Source organism: Dendropsophus ebraccatus, chromosome 2 (assembly GCF_027789765.1).
Source record: "Dendropsophus ebraccatus isolate aDenEbr1 chromosome 2, aDenEbr1.pat, whole genome shotgun sequence".
Taxonomy (NCBI): domain Eukaryota; kingdom Metazoa; phylum Chordata; class Amphibia; order Anura; family Hylidae; genus Dendropsophus; species Dendropsophus ebraccatus.
In genome coordinates, this window is record NC_091455.1 from 139,047,424 (window position 1) to 139,063,288 (window position 15,865).

The 15,865-nt window shown below is 41.3% G+C and overlaps 1 protein-coding gene across 5 annotated transcripts in view; it reads left to right on the forward strand.

Annotated features, from left to right (window-relative positions):
* The window catches only part of HECW1 (HECT, C2 and WW domain containing E3 ubiquitin protein ligase 1), a 270,057-nt gene that overhangs the window by 120,682 nt on the left and 133,510 nt on the right, over positions 1-15,865 (forward strand). The window lies entirely within an intron of this gene.

The following is a 15,865-nucleotide window of genomic DNA, read 5'->3' on the forward strand; positions in this document are numbered from 1 at the left end:
AGTTAAACCTAATTTGAACCTGACTGGGAATTCTTTACACTTTTAAAAATGATACAATGATGTCTACACAGAAGTTTTGGAAGGAACATGCACTTTGTAAAGTTAGTGAGTTTTTTGTGAATGGTGTCCTTAAGGGATCCAGACATGTTTTTGAGAAAAATCATGAAATAATAATAAAAAAAAAGAATTACTATATCTCATTTCTATCAGGGGAAGCGAACAGGTGATTTACCCCTGGACCATGGCTCCAACACCATCAGAATAGAGGTTTAACTATATTAGGTTGCAGATCATTCGTCTGTAAACAGACACTGGCTGACTTGCCCATGAGCAGAAAGCCAGGCAGCATCGATTATTAATGAAGAAGAGAATGTAGGAAGGAGGGGTGAGGTGTATCAGTGTGCGGCACAAATGCTGAGCCACTATTCCTCTTCGATTCTTCCTTAGTAGGAGACCCACAGACAAATTATTAAAAGATAACATGCTCACTAGGGGACTGACAAGCACAGCACACTGTCAGCACCTTAGGTAGGACCCAGGTGCTGACAGACTCTGGTTAAATAAAAGAAAACAGTATACCCATTTTTATGGCTGTTTTTTGGTTAAAAAAAAGTCTTTGGGGGACATTTATTAAGTCCGGCGTATTTTAAAAGTTTTTAAAATGATACTTTAATTTCTAATCTTTTACAACCCCTTTATAGGGGTTATCCAGTTCACGTGTGATTTACAGTTAAGCTCCATTTACTTCAATGGAAGTTTCAAAACCCCACCCATACTAGAAACAAGAGTGGTGCAAAAGTGGCCATTTTTTTGTAGGGCTGGATAAGCTCTTTAACTTCTTAATCCCTTAACCACAGAGGCAATTTTTAGTCTTTGCACCTTTGTTTTTTCCTCCTCATATTTAAAAGCCTATAGCGCTTTAATTTTCCTCCTGTCGACACATATGAGCTCTTATTGTTTGCGACACCAATTGTACTTTGCAATGACAAACTTAATTTTTCTATAAAATATACTATTTGAGGTGTCAGTTTTTGCACCATGATCTGTACTTTTTATCGGCATTGTTCATATATGCGACCTTTTGATCACTTTAAATTTTTTCTGTATGCAATGTGACCAACAATCTGCAATTTAGCATTTGCCATTTTCTTGCACTTACGCTATTTACTGTGCAAGATCAGGAATATGTTAATTTATTAGTTTTGGCGATTTTGGATGCGGTGATAGAAAATATTTATTTTTTATTTGTTTATATTGATTTATTTATAAAATAAAAAAGAGGAGTAATTTAAACTTTTATTAATACTTTTTTACTTTTTACTTTATTAATTATTTTTACTAATTTGTAGTCCCCCAGGGGACTCCTATGAGCAATTCACTGATTGCTCAGCGTGATCAATGCAGTTCATGAGCTGCTGAAGGCACATTGTGGGATGCCAATCTGCCACTAGACCACTGATGCCTTCTTAACATCATTTAAATGGGTAATTAGCTGGCGCAGTCCCCTGTTGCTGATAGCAGCCAGGAACGGCATAATACAGGGCTCTTTCTACCCCATTAGAAATGTCATGATGTACTGTATGGTTACTTTATGGGTCCCTACATGTACATGTACATGATTGTGCTGTTAAGGAGGTATCAGAAGGGCTTGGGACTCTGACATGGAACCACTTTACCCACTAACAGCAGCATTTAAATGGCCTTATTGCATGCTATTGGTGGTGTAGTGGTTTTGGTTGGCTACATGCAAATCCGTTGTCGTAGCTGTCTGAGGCCTTTGCTATCTATGGAAAGCTGTACAAAGAAAGTATCTAATGAATCAATGCAATACATGTAGTGTCCCAGCACAGGTGTGCCACTAAGTTTTGATTGCACCTGGGTAAAGTAACTTGTTCCATGTTCTCACAGTGGGATATGGTTAAAGTGTATTCAGCATTTTCCCCACTAGGTGTCACTACTATGTTTTCTGTATGCCTTAAGTTGTGTACAGCTGAAGTAATGCACTGGGTTAATTATTTGTCACATGTTGTTCTTGTGTCCAATCACAGGTGCAAGCTTGTTTCCATCCTTTTTCTACCTATCCTCTTCCTTCTCTCTTTGCACTACACAGCCCCACCAATCACAAGGAGGTTTAGTTTCCCCTATAAAAGAAGGTTAGTTTCTGGTGGGAGGCTCTTTTGTCAGGAGTGAGAGAGAGCAACACAGAGACAGTTCCTACTAAAGTGAAGTCAGGGCCTGGCTCCTGCCAGGACCCTTGTAAGGGACTAAAGAAACTCAAACAGATTTCTTTATGCAAGTAACCACTGCTAGCATGCAGTGCTAGACCCCTCAGGAGGAAAGGATGTCTTCTGAGGATCACCTTGTCCACGTCAGGGATACTCACAACAAGATACAGGGCAGTATACCTGAGTATGGTACTGACCCAAGCGGGACAAAGCTGTCACTTTCCTACGTATACTGCTGTAATCCAGGGCTGTTCTGAAAAGTTTCATGAAGTCTGTTTCCCCCAGCGCAGGGACCTGGGTCCTCATACTACCCTGATAGGACGGGTACCCCAACAATGTAGGGCATAAGGCGTTGAGATCAAGTCAGAGATCTATAAATGAGTATCTTCTTTCTCTCCTTTAAACTATGCTATCCTGGCAGAAAAGACAGCTACCTTGGAGAGGGCCCTCAAGACGCTCCTCCACTCTCACCTCTACAGTTACTACTTTTACCTCTTGCCTGCACCTGCAGTTACCGAAGTTACCAAAAGTAAATGGACATTATTTTGGTTAAGCTATTGGACTCTCATTTGAATGAGAAGTGAACTACCAGGCAGTATGACACGGTTATTCCTGATCGTGCAATCAGGAATTACTGTTTAGCTCTAGCCTTAGGATCTTCTTTGTTTCTTATTCAATTCCATGGGACTATACTCCAAAACCAAGTGCAATCTATGGACCAGAGTGGTACTGGTGCTTTGGAAAAAAAAAAGTTTACTATTGTTTTTGATGCCACAATTTTTTTGTAAAAATAAATGTAACCACATGTGTTCTTTACATGTGCAGCACAAGGGGAGACCTCCAATCTGGATACCATGCATGGTATACATGTGTGTTCACACCTTCAGGTTTACCATTGCAATGACTGAATACAAAGCCAGGAATGGAAAAGTCTCAGCCATTTAACAACTGTGTGAACACAACCCAAAATTAGTATGAAGGAAGAAAATACATTTTAAAAAGGAAGTAAATACATGTAATAAAAAAGTTAAAGGGAACCTGTCACCGGGGACGCGGGCACAGAGCCCGCCCGACCGACCCCCCGGTGCAGCCCCCGGATACTTACCCTTTTCAGCAAGTCCCGCTCCTGGAGCCTGTCCCGGGACGAAGATATCATTCTCTATGGGCACCGGACAAATCTCTGCAGCACGCGCACACGGCTTCGGACACTGAGATCTTCGTCCCGGGACTGGTTCCAGGAGTGGGACTCGCTGGAAAGGGTAATTGTCCTGGGGCTGCACCGGGGAGTCGTGCCGGCTCTGTGCCCGCGTCCCCGGTGACAGGTTCCCTTTAATAGCAGTGTTGTATATAGTACCTAGGCACAAATTGCTTTGTCATTACACAATATCACAAAATACTCCTTTCAAATTCACTGCAAAGAACTGATGTTTCCATATTTAGGAGTAATAAAACCAGATGTTTATACTATCTATGTATGCTGTATAAACTATGGTGACATTCAGCAAATTATAAATTTTAGAACACAAGAAAACAACTTACAAAAGCACATCCGTTAGTTGTCTTTGGTTTTAGGTGGATTTAGTAAACTATCTGATTTAAATGCTGCAATGCAGTAGTAGCAAGCATTTAGAGAGTCATAATTTTATATGGACAGCTGACTCAATATTATTAGATCATTGAGAACACTGAGTAATAAATTGATGCCTCTAGGAATTGAAGTTTTTTTTCACATTAAGATGCAACATAAATTTGTAGATCGGAGAGATAGAATAATAATAGATATTGTTTATATTTAGAGCACTCTTGGTTCTAGAGTGTTGAACATGCGGGTTAAAATAAAATTATAGGGGTTTAAATAAAAGCAAGTGCAATAAACATAAATGAAGTAAAAGACAGACTGGTACAAAGGATGAGGGGACATTACCCACAAGAAGGGGGGGGGGGTCAAGAGTGGACACAGGTAGAGGTAGAGATAACAGTTGACATGGTGTCTGTATACTATAGACACTTAAAGACACTTAGATTAGACCTTCATGAGAATAACTTGCGAAGAGACATGGAGAGACACACAATCAGGGATTACAGGCCCACCTAGTGGGAGAGCTAGGGGATCCCTTAGGAATCCTAGTGTGTTTGCAGTGGCTAAACTACTGGCTTGTACGATACCTCAGTAAACTTGTGGTGCCATCAGAGGTAGACGATCAGCCTCCCAGCGTGAATAGGTTTAGTCCCGGTTTTCACTAAAGTTTCCCCTTGTGGTGCTCTAGCCAGACATGGCTAGGATATTGCCAGACATAAAGAATAAAGAATAGTCCTATAACAGGGTCCTGGCCTCAGGTCATGGCCTGGAAGAATCTCTCTCAGCAGGTTCTCCGTGTATAGTCTTTCTCATACAACACACTGACTACATCTGCAATATTCACTACCCCCTCAACTAGCCCCACCACACTAAATATATGACTCTTCATTGCGGATCTAATTGGGAAAAAGGACTAAGATAACCCTCTGTGATAAGTTGGGGACCTCTAAAGTAGTTGGCTCAGGGATTGGTTTGACATAAATCACAACACAGTGGCAAAAAATACATATAATCAATAGAGACCCTATTGTATAACCCTTAGTATAGTTTTACTTTTAGCTGTGCAACATAAGGTGCAAGTTATAGTGACACCTGGTGGCGGGAGCAGTATTCTATGGGCTTCAGACTTAGAGCCTTTAACACGTAGTACCAACCTATACATGCTGACAGAACAGCAGTGGACACACGCTCTGGGACACTGCAGAGACCCCAGGAGAAAGCCTGTGGGGAAGTCCAATAGTGAAAGGATGAGGTGAGGAGGTGGTGTCAAAGTGTCAAGTGTCACATTAAGTAGGGGAGTTTATGAAGACTGGAGTACCTGTATGCTACATTCCTGTCCCCTGGCCTCCTTCAGCCTTGTTGCCAAAAACCTGGAGGTCACACAATAGCAGAACCAGCAAACAGGGGTTGCAAACCAGCAAATTATAGCAGCTAGTATCCACAACAGTGAACAGTTACTGCTACTGTTGTAATGATTGGTATTGGAATACCTCAGATTCTAAATATTTGAACCATGTGATCCCCCCCCCCCCCCCCCCCAAAAAAAAAAAAAAAAAAATTAAAAATTAAAGATTACAGGAGAAGTCCATCGGGGGGTAAAAAATCATTATGGGCAGGAGGAATAAAAAAGACAATATGCTTACCGCTCCAGTGCCTGTGCCACATCAAGGAGCTCCTGGACTCCACCATCTTCTTACAGGTTTCAGGTACATCACGACTCGGGTTTCACATCACAGAGGAGCACCGCAATCACTGACTGGCTAAGTGAGGCATCTGTAAGCCGGGTCGTGACGTAGCCGGAAAGGAGCTCAGAAGACAGACAGCAGGGTCCAGGAACAGAACGCAGCTCTGCGCGGGCATCGGTACAGGTAACTATAACTTCTTTTTTTCTTTTTCCCCTACCCTCCTGCCTGTAATGATCCCCCCTTTCCCGCCAAACTCCTCAAATGGATAAGTACCATGTACCCAAATCTCGTTGGAGAAAAATAAAAGTTATGGATCTTGGAGTACAACAACATAAAAACACTTTTTATTGTAAAAAAGTAATACAGCACAAATAAACTATTCGTATTTGGTATAACTGGGTATCACCATAATTGCAATAAATTTATTGCAGAAAGAGTTAATAAAAGTTAGTCAATGACTTACATGTACACCATAATGATGGCGCTGAAAAGTTATATCAGAAGCTCTGCTCCCTTACTGTGTCCTGTCTTCCATATTATGGCTGAGCATGGAGGAGCATGTGACCATCCTCCTCCCTCAGCATCCTCTCCAGGCTTATACAGGCTCAGTGCAGGACACTGCGGGAGGAGCATAGTCAAATGCTACTCCATGCTTGGCCATAATAATGACAGGATAGTTGCATACAGGGCAAAGCAGGGGAAGACCTCCTGATATCAGTGCTAGAGGGCATACAGGTCAAAGGGGTAGTGACTCTCCTTAAAGGACAAGTGCCATGAAAAACTTTTTCCCGGTAATTGAAGCACATTACAAAGTTATATAACTCTGTAATGTGCTTCAATCACCTATCTGCCTCCATTCCCTGTCTTTTCCCCCCTCCACCCCCCCACCAGGAAGTGTCCTGACACACACAGACCTGATTACTGTCGTCACCGTCACCAGGCAGCTCCTTCTTGTGAGGATGAGTCATCAGCAGGAGGGCTGCTCTAGGTCCTGTTACACCAGCCTCCCCCTCCCCTCCTTGTCAGGTGACTCTGCTTGCTCAGCTTATCTTCTCCAGTGACATGACTCCTTCACTGAGTCCACGGCAGCAGGAGAGAGGGTATGAGGGGAGGGGGGAGCTGCCTATGTGCTGGAGTCAGTCTGAGGGAAGATAAGCAAGTGAGATGTGACAAGTGATGGCTTGCAGTTGTTCAGCCAATGGGAGCTGAGCAAGCCTGTCACCTGACAAGGCAGGGGGGGGGAGGCTAGTGTAACAGGAGAAGGAGCTGAGAGAAGAGCTTGGTGACGGTGACGACAGTAATCAGATCTGTGTGAGTCAGGACACTTCCTGGTGGGGGGAGGAGGGGGGAAAAGACAGGGAAGGGAGGCAGATGGGTGATTGAAGCATATTACACAGTTATATAACTTTGTAATGTGCTTCAATTACTGGGAAAAAGTTTTTCATGGCACTTGTCCTAAGGAGAGCCTGTCATAAAGACGTGTGGAGACTTACAGAACATTGCTGCTCCACTAAGAATTCTGGGTAGAAAGGATATGCAAAATAGCATTCAATAGACCTTTCACTAGCCAGCCAACACCCTGCTCTGCACCGATGGGGGCAAACACTCCGAAACAGCTGTCTGCAGATAGGAAACCTTTCCTTTTGGGAGAGATTGTTTGCCTTGGCATAAAATCCCCAGTCAATGTTCTAAGGCTCCTTGATTAAGCGAGACTTGACTTGAAGGGTTACCTCTTTGCTCCAAAGGATTGAGAGCTATTTTGCATATGCTTTCTTCACAGAGCATACTGGGAAGCATTGTCAGTAAGTGTGATGCATACATTTACTAGTACAGTAAACTAATTAATTTTACTATAGTGACTCGGTGGCAAACCTTTTTGAACAATCTAGCGCATCCATTTCTGCCATATATATAAGTTAAAACCAGCACATGAAATACCAGTCTTTATAAATCCCCTGAATGTTTTTCATCTTCAGTTGTACTATTGGTTTATGGAAAGCTGTTTAGTACACTTCAAGAAAATCCTTTAGAGTGGACTTTTATACTTCATTTAGCTGCTGTCATGCTTTTGGAGATCCAATCCTACATTCTGTTCAGTTATTTTAATACATGGGCAAGACTATAAATCTTTAAGAACCCTGCTTTGTGGTAGAGTAATTAGTTTTTAGAAGTAATACAGAGAGAATGTAAGGAGAAGTAAAATAAATGAGTTTAATATGACCTTGAATTCTGGGAAGGTCAGGTTCAGCAAGTAGTACAGAGAGCAAGGAATTTTATGACTACAACAAATAAAAACAGTAATGTATTGGATTAAAAGATGCCAAGGACAATGGATTTGGAATGAAAATTATCTCAATGTCTAAAAAGGCCTTATGGGATATGTATGGTTCCATACGATGGGATCTCTACACACCTGTCACTGCATTCTCCACCGAAGCTTATAATTAGTATTGTGTTCTCCCTTTCACTTTGTCTTGTATAATTGTATGGGCACATTTTCCATTTTAGCCTTTCCTCTGTCTAGCTATGTAGAGTAAGAAGCGCTTCGAGGTCTGCTGAATAGAGATCACATTAAACTCTGGTACTTAATTAGTGCAGCACGCAGTCATCTGATTTAATTAGAGAGTCTACTGACGAGGCCAGCTCTGTATAGTCTTCTAGTAACAAAGCAAATGTTCCTTGTCTTTATAGATAAAGAAATAGATTGCTTCACCTTCTTACAAATAGTGTGTTTATTGGAGCTAATTTCATTGGATGGTAACATAGATGTATATCTCTGAAAGAGGCATCAGCTTCATCTTGTTCATCTTCATCTATGTGTTACTATATTAAACGATATATGATGAATTAGACAACTTAGTTCAACTTATCCGTTTTTAATTCGTTACTTGCAAAACGGACAGAAAAATGTAGTCAACAATATTTTTGTGTCCGTTAAAAAAAAGGCATGCGTTTTCGATCTGTTCACTTTTATAATGAAAAACGAATCCAAACAGATGACACACAATTGCATCCATTTTTGCATCCGTTTTTCCATAAAACGTATGCATTAAACGGATTGCAAAAATGCAGTGTGAACCCAGCTCTACATTAGTAATAGTGAACAGTGAACAGCAACTATACAAGCCCTTTGCTTGAAAATACATAATCGGGTTGCATTGCAGTTGCGTTGTATTGCAAATACTTTGGCCATTCGTAAGAGAGGCCACATTATTGTGCCGAATCCATCATACAATCCAGATGAGATTCCATTGAGGTCTCTGTCACTGAGATGGAAGTAATCACTGATAAGCTTATTACAATCACTATATATTGAATAACATCGGTCATCTTGAGACCCTGTGCTGTGAGTAAAAATAAAAAGCAGAATTAAAGCCAGAATGGAAGCAGAAGGGAACGGAAGGGAACTGCTCCAGATCTAACCTTCTAACCTTCTTTTTCTATTTTGTCCCCCTTATATTACTTGGTACAGAAATGTTTATTCTGCCTATCTTTGTAACCTTCATAGTCCTCAAACCCTCCAAAAGCACCCCAATCCCTATAAGGAGTAAAAATCTGTATTTTTATCTCAATCCCTCTCTCCCTCTTTTCCGACTCCTACTACTGTCCTTTTTCCATACCTGAAATATTCATAACCATCTCACAAGTTATCCTACTCACATCTTCTATCACTGTCTCTCCTTGCTGCTGGTGACATTTCTCCTAATCCTGGGTCCCCTAACCAAATTCCATTCATCATGTTTCACTCCTGTGACTGACCAGCTACCTCAATATTGTACAGTGCTTATCTGGTCACCCAACTCTGCCCTGTCTGCCTTTTGGGCACACTTTGGAACACATTTTTTGTCTTTAACAAACTTTCCTTAATCCATAAACGCTTTATTGATCTTAACTACTGTATATACTTTTCGGTCTCCAATTCTCCCTATTTTGGTAACAAACAATGTGGTGGTGTTGGCCTATTGTTATTGGAGAAGTATTCTTTCACTAATACTCCATCTCTCACCTCCCTTACCCTCCCTACTTTTGAAGTATATTCTGTCGTTAGCTATTCACCCACCAACTTTAAAGTGGCCATTGTCTGGTGACCACCAGGATCTGCAACTACGTTTATTGACCACTTCACTACGTGGCTCCTACACATCATGTATGACTAGAAGTGACTTTGTAACTGCCTGACTGCCTACGGAGCTGCTGGCACTGCTAGATAGATGCCAACAAAGGTATTTTCTAGATGCTTTCATTGATATCTATCCAGCAGTGCCACCAGCTAGAAAAGCTGTCAGGGGGTTACAGATTCACTTTTAACATTCCTAGCCATCAACACATCTGAGCCAGCCATCACTACACTTCTATCACTAACTTTAATGTAAAAGAGTCAGTGGGTGAAGCTAACCCATTGCTATGATAGTGTTTAGGTGTAGGTAAGCCATAATCCAGTGAATCCAGCGTGTGGGTTTATTTAATAAAGTGTCTTCTGTAAAAGATTCAGTGGGTAAAGCTAACCCATTGCAATACCAGTGTGTCGGTGCAGACAAGCCGTCATTAGCTCCTTTAGCCTCTCACATTGGTCCTCTGAGGCCACTGACCTTATTTTCACTGACCTTTCCATATAGCTGACCACAACCTTCTTAGATTTTCTTAAACTGCCCCACAGTCTACCCTCTTGGTAACCTTAAAGTGTAACTGTCATGTTTTTTTTTTATTGCAGAAATCAGTAGTATAAGCGATTTTAAGAAACTGTGTATGTAATAGGTTTCATCAGCCAAAAAAGCCTCCTTTTGTACTCAAGAAGCAATCTCCCAGCCTCCCCCCCCTGACTTCTTATCTGTGCATTATCAGGCAAACACGTCTTCATTACAGAGAAGCCAGTGAAGACGGGCTCTGCTCTCTCCATTGTAAGCCTATAAAGGGGGGAGGGGCTGAGGGAGATGAGGGAGCAGGAAGAGGTGACATGAAGGTCAGCTGTTTGTAGACTCTCTGGGCACCTAAGACGCTGGATTCAGGTTTCAGAAAGGTCAGTGCTTATCTATGAACTTACTGAGAGAAGATTGCAGGGTGTTGTGCTTTGCAGGACTGCTCCGTGCTCAGTCACTCCTAACAGCCCCTCCCCTCTCCGTAGCCACATAATGGAGACAGAAATCCTGCTTCTTCTGATGTGAGGGGGGAGGCTGGGAGATTGCTTTTTCAGTCCAGAAGGAAACTCTTTTAGTACATAAAACCTATTACAGAGTTTCTTAAAATCGCTTGTACTGTTGATATTTAATGTTTTCAGAAAAATTACCCTGAAATGACAGTTACGCTTTAAACATCTTGACATACACACTCCCAGACTCTCCTCTGACACTCTCTAGCATATATGTTCTCCATTATAAAGACACAGCCACTACATTCTAAAACACCACCGTTAATTCAGCTCTTGACACTTATCCATCTCATAAAAGAACCTGACATATGTGACAAAACAACTGGAGGAAAACCTACTCCAAAGAAGTCTTCTATACATCACCTTAAAGTCTGCGCTCGCTTCTGCTAAACAACACTACATCACTATTGTCATTTCTGCTCTGTCTCACAACTGCAGGCAACTATTTAACACCTTTAACTCCCTTATCTGTTCCCCACTGTCACCCCACCTCTCCCATCTCAGCCAGGGACTTTGCCATATACCTCAAACACAATATTGAGACCATCAGAGAAAATTCAAACTTACAGTCCTCAGATCCCATCTTCACACCCACTCAGTGCTCTTTTTTCCCCTTTAAACTACCACTAAATTTACAGACATGCACCACGTCATTACCTGAATACCTGCATTCAAACAGCAAAGAAAATAGTACAAAAACATCTCCAAAGTGTAATTAAATACAAAATCCTTTATTTAAAATTTGCAGATTAAGGCTATGTTCACACTACGTAAAACAACGGCCGTTATTTTCAACGGCCGTTGTTTTGAGGCCAAAACATCGGCCGTAGAATTACGACCGTGCGTGCTAGTTGTGAAACTACAGCCGTTGTTTAATATTGCCTCCTAGCATGTTTTTAATCGGGCTGAAACATGTCATTTAATTGAAATACTGCGACTAGCCGAATAAACCACTCAGTAAATTTTTTACATTAAAATCAAGTTTAATTTGTCCGAAATAAATTTTACGTGTGCGGCCGCATTGAAATCCACGTCCGTAGTTGTAACATTACCGGCCGCAAATAAATGACCGGTTCATTTTTCACGGGTCCGTTCGAACTACGGGCGTAGTCTTATACGCTGTGTGCATTGTACGTCCGTAGTTCGTATGAATTGCTGTATCGTACTATCCTCAAAACAACGGCCGTAGTTTTGCGGTGAAAACTACGGCCGTTGTTTAACATAGTGTGAACAAAGCCTTATTATGTGTAATTGTTTATTTTGCACAAAAAAATATTGAACAGCAGTAATCCAGTCTAACCCTGGCATAGTTTGTTAGCCATTTTCTTAGCCAACCCCCCAACAGAATTGAGCAATATTTGCTCATAATGACAATTTTTGTGCATGGATTGGATATTTCTGCACAGCACATGAAAAGTGCGCAAATTGTACATCCTCCCTTAATGTAATGAAGATATTTGGAACATGAGCCAATGGCCAATAACACATGCAGATGCAAACAACTGTATATGTTGTTGTCTTTGCAAGTTTAGTCTTGCAAAATATCATGAATAAAGCTTGTGCTATCAAATCTTCATAGAGCGCAAGTGCACACAATCCAAAATGATTTACAAAGCGCCTGGAATGTGGAACCAGAAATTCAACACATGTGCTAAAAAATAGATCCAGTGCTTGAACAAGCAACAAGTAGTCTAGCATGTATGTAAGTTGACATTATTATTTGTAAATACTCTGGGCTGAAGGTTGTTGCATTCCCATCACTAGGTGTCTCTCTATTCTATGTACTGGAAGGCACGGCTGTACTGTATGACACAGGAAGGGTTATCAGGGGTTAACTGTGTTTGTGACTTATTGCATGTATTTTTCCTGTGTTATGCCACTAGCTGTAAGCTGACTGAGAACTAATTACTGACCAGGGTACCTCACCGTTGTCCTTTCTCTATTCCTCTAACCTATCAAAGGTTAGACAGACTCCTGTGGTCCTTTTTCTTCAATCATCCATCAGCTCCCAGAGGCCTTATATAGTGAGTAAGAAGGTATGTGGTCAGGTCAGTATGTGATCAGTGTAGTAAGTGGTTAGAGAGTAGTGTAGAGAGGTTCCAGTGAGTGAGTTAGAATATATTTTCACGAAGAGGTCCAAAGCTAGCCAAAATTTTCAAGAACATCCTGATAACTTAAGACAGTAGCCAAACTGTCAGAAGTTAGGTAAGAGCAAGTAAAGCCGAGAACTCTTCTGCAAACGCTACCTTTACCCAGGTGGTCCTGTATTCTTGGATTTCATGTCACTCAGTGCTCTCGACCAGCAATAGGGGGATAGACGTGGATACAGGTACTGTTCAAGTTTATCACCACTGACTCAGGGTGGTTAGAGCCCCTCCAGCAGAGAGCCCATAGTGTCTGGCTAAGCCCCCTCCCTGCAAGTAGCCCACTGTCTGCTAAACCAAGTCCTTTTTAAAGAAACTAGAGACTTTACCTTAAACTTCCTAAAAGTATCTTATCCAGTATACCTGCGTGTGGCAGTGATAAAGGGGTATTCCAGGTTATTTTGACATTTACTCTACAGATTAGTCTTATAATATAATTAATTTGTCTCATTGGTTTCTATTCCGAATTTTGTCTCTTTGTCTTAATATTTACATGAGTCACGTGGTCCTGTGACATCACTGGCCCGGAAGTGAGCTGACTTCCAGACTCAGCCGGCCTCTAGTTAGTTATGCACTTAACAGGTTTCAGAGCCTTACCCTGTTCCAGAGCTGGCCTGTCAGTGTAATCACCCCAATCCCTCCGGCCCCCCTCCCTGTGTAATGATTGCATCCCCTCCAGCCCCCCTCCCTGTGTAATGATTGCAGACCCCCCCCCCAGCCCCCTTCCTTGTGTAATGATTGCGGACCCCGGACCCCCTCCCTGTGTAATGATTGCGGACTCCCCCCCTCTGGCCCCCCTCCCTGTGTAATGATTGCAACCCCCTGGCCCCCCTCCCTGTGTAATGATTGCGGTCCCCTCTCCCCGGCACCCTCCCTGTGGGGGTGGGGGTGAGTGATCTGTGTATCGCAATGTTTACACAGGGAGGGGAGCCGGGCCGGGGTCCACAATCATTACACAGGGAGGGGGGAGCGCAATCATTACACAGGGAGGGGGTCCGGGGGAGGGGGTTCCGCAATCATTACACAGGGAGGGGGGCCGGGGGGGATTGGGGTGATTACACTGACAGGCCAGCTTTGGAACAGGGCGTCATGACGTCCCGTGCTCAGGGAGGGCCGTTTGTAAGGCTCTGAAGCCTGCTAAGTGCATAACTAACTAGAGGCCGGCTGAGTTGGGAAGTCAGCACACTTCTGGGCCGGTGATGTCACAGGACCACGTGACTCATGTAAATATTGAGAGAAAGAGACAAAATTTGTAGAAACCAATGAGACAAATTAATTATATTGCAAGACTAATCTGTAGAGTAGCGGAAATAAGAAAGGTTATGTGTGAGATCAACTGATAGAAAGTCTAATGAGGTGAACCTGTAATTCTCCTATACCCTAGGAGGGAAAAGTAACTATTGGAAAAGAAGGGTGACAGGTCCTCAAGGAAGACTGTATAGGTGTAAAATGGTATAAAACATATAGCTTTATTTACTATATAAATCGTCATCTATAATAAATACATGATAAACTAATACATCATAGAAAAATTGAGAAAGCAGTTTATATGTTACAAATAGACAGAAAAAACTTCAAGAAAAAGGCATAAAATCATAAAAGGATAGGATAAATGGTTATAGAGTTATAGGCTATATTTCTCAATTTTTCTATGATGTATTAGTTTATCATGTATTTATTATAGACGACGATTTATATAGTAAATAAAGCTATATGTTTTATACCATTTTACACCTATACAGTCTTCCTTGAGGACCTGTCACCCTTCTTTTCCAATAATCTGTAGAGTAAATGTCAAAATAACCTAGAATACCCCTTTAAGTATTCCAAGTACCCAATGTATTACAAACAATCTCAAACAGCAACTCTCAAACTGTTGTATTTCTGCAGCTTTATTAAAAAAAAAATGTGATTTACCGTATACAATGTATTTGAGACATTTTTACAGTATATCTTTACCTGTTTATGTCTATTCTAGACTCAGTAGTTCCTTTGCACTGCACCTGCACCTCACCATTTGTGTCTGAACCCAGGAAGGGCACACATCACTCAGGCCTTGTGACAAGAGCTGAAGGGATACACCACCACCTGCCCCAGCTATCACCAACCAGGCTACCCTGGATTACCACATACATATTTCACAAGAGTTATAATGGCCATAACTATGTATTTGCACACAAAAACCTAAATAACACTTATTATGAAAAATGCACATCCAATTGAATCTTAAACAGCACAATAGATGAAAAGCTCTTCGAACTGCTCTCCAGATAATATCTCACCACCTGTGCACTTAACCTAATCCCATTTTATCCCCTTTTTACAACATTGTCTATCTCAGCTATAACCCATCTCTTCAATCTGTCACTAAAAATGGCACCTTTCCTTCATCATTTAAAGGGAAACTATCATCAGATTAGAAGCATATATTCTTATAACACATCGGGCACTGAAGTTGAAGGTACATTTCTTACCTTAATTCTCGGCACCATTTCTATGTATTTTGCAGTTTAATCCATATGCTAATGAGGTAGTTTGGTGCACTGGGGATTGGCTTTTGGCCGATAATCAGCCTGTGTAAAGGCATTAGTTGTGGGAAAGGTCAGAAGTCACATGAGAAAATATTACCTTACTGAAAGAGTATTAGATACTTGGAATGTCCAGTACATGTGGTTGTTAAATCTACAGTAACAAAATGTTAACATGTCTGGGATACACATATACTGTATCTACCCTTAGATAATAAGAAAGGAAATGATTGGAGGGCAGACTGGATGGTCCAGGTGGTCTTTTTCTGCTGACAATCTTGTGTTTCTGTGAAGCTGTAAAAACTTATGACTTCAATTCTAAATACCTTTTTTACAGTATACCATATGGCGGTTTTTTATTTATTTATTTATTTATTATTATTATTATTATTATTATTATTATTATTATTATTTTTAATTATTATTATTATTATAATCTAGGAAGATTTATGGTACCACAGAGTTCCAAGAACAATATGCCAATTTTAAGTTTAGGGACGGGTTCACGAACAGTAAAAGGAAAACATAATTACAGCCATAAAATAGGTATAAAAAGTG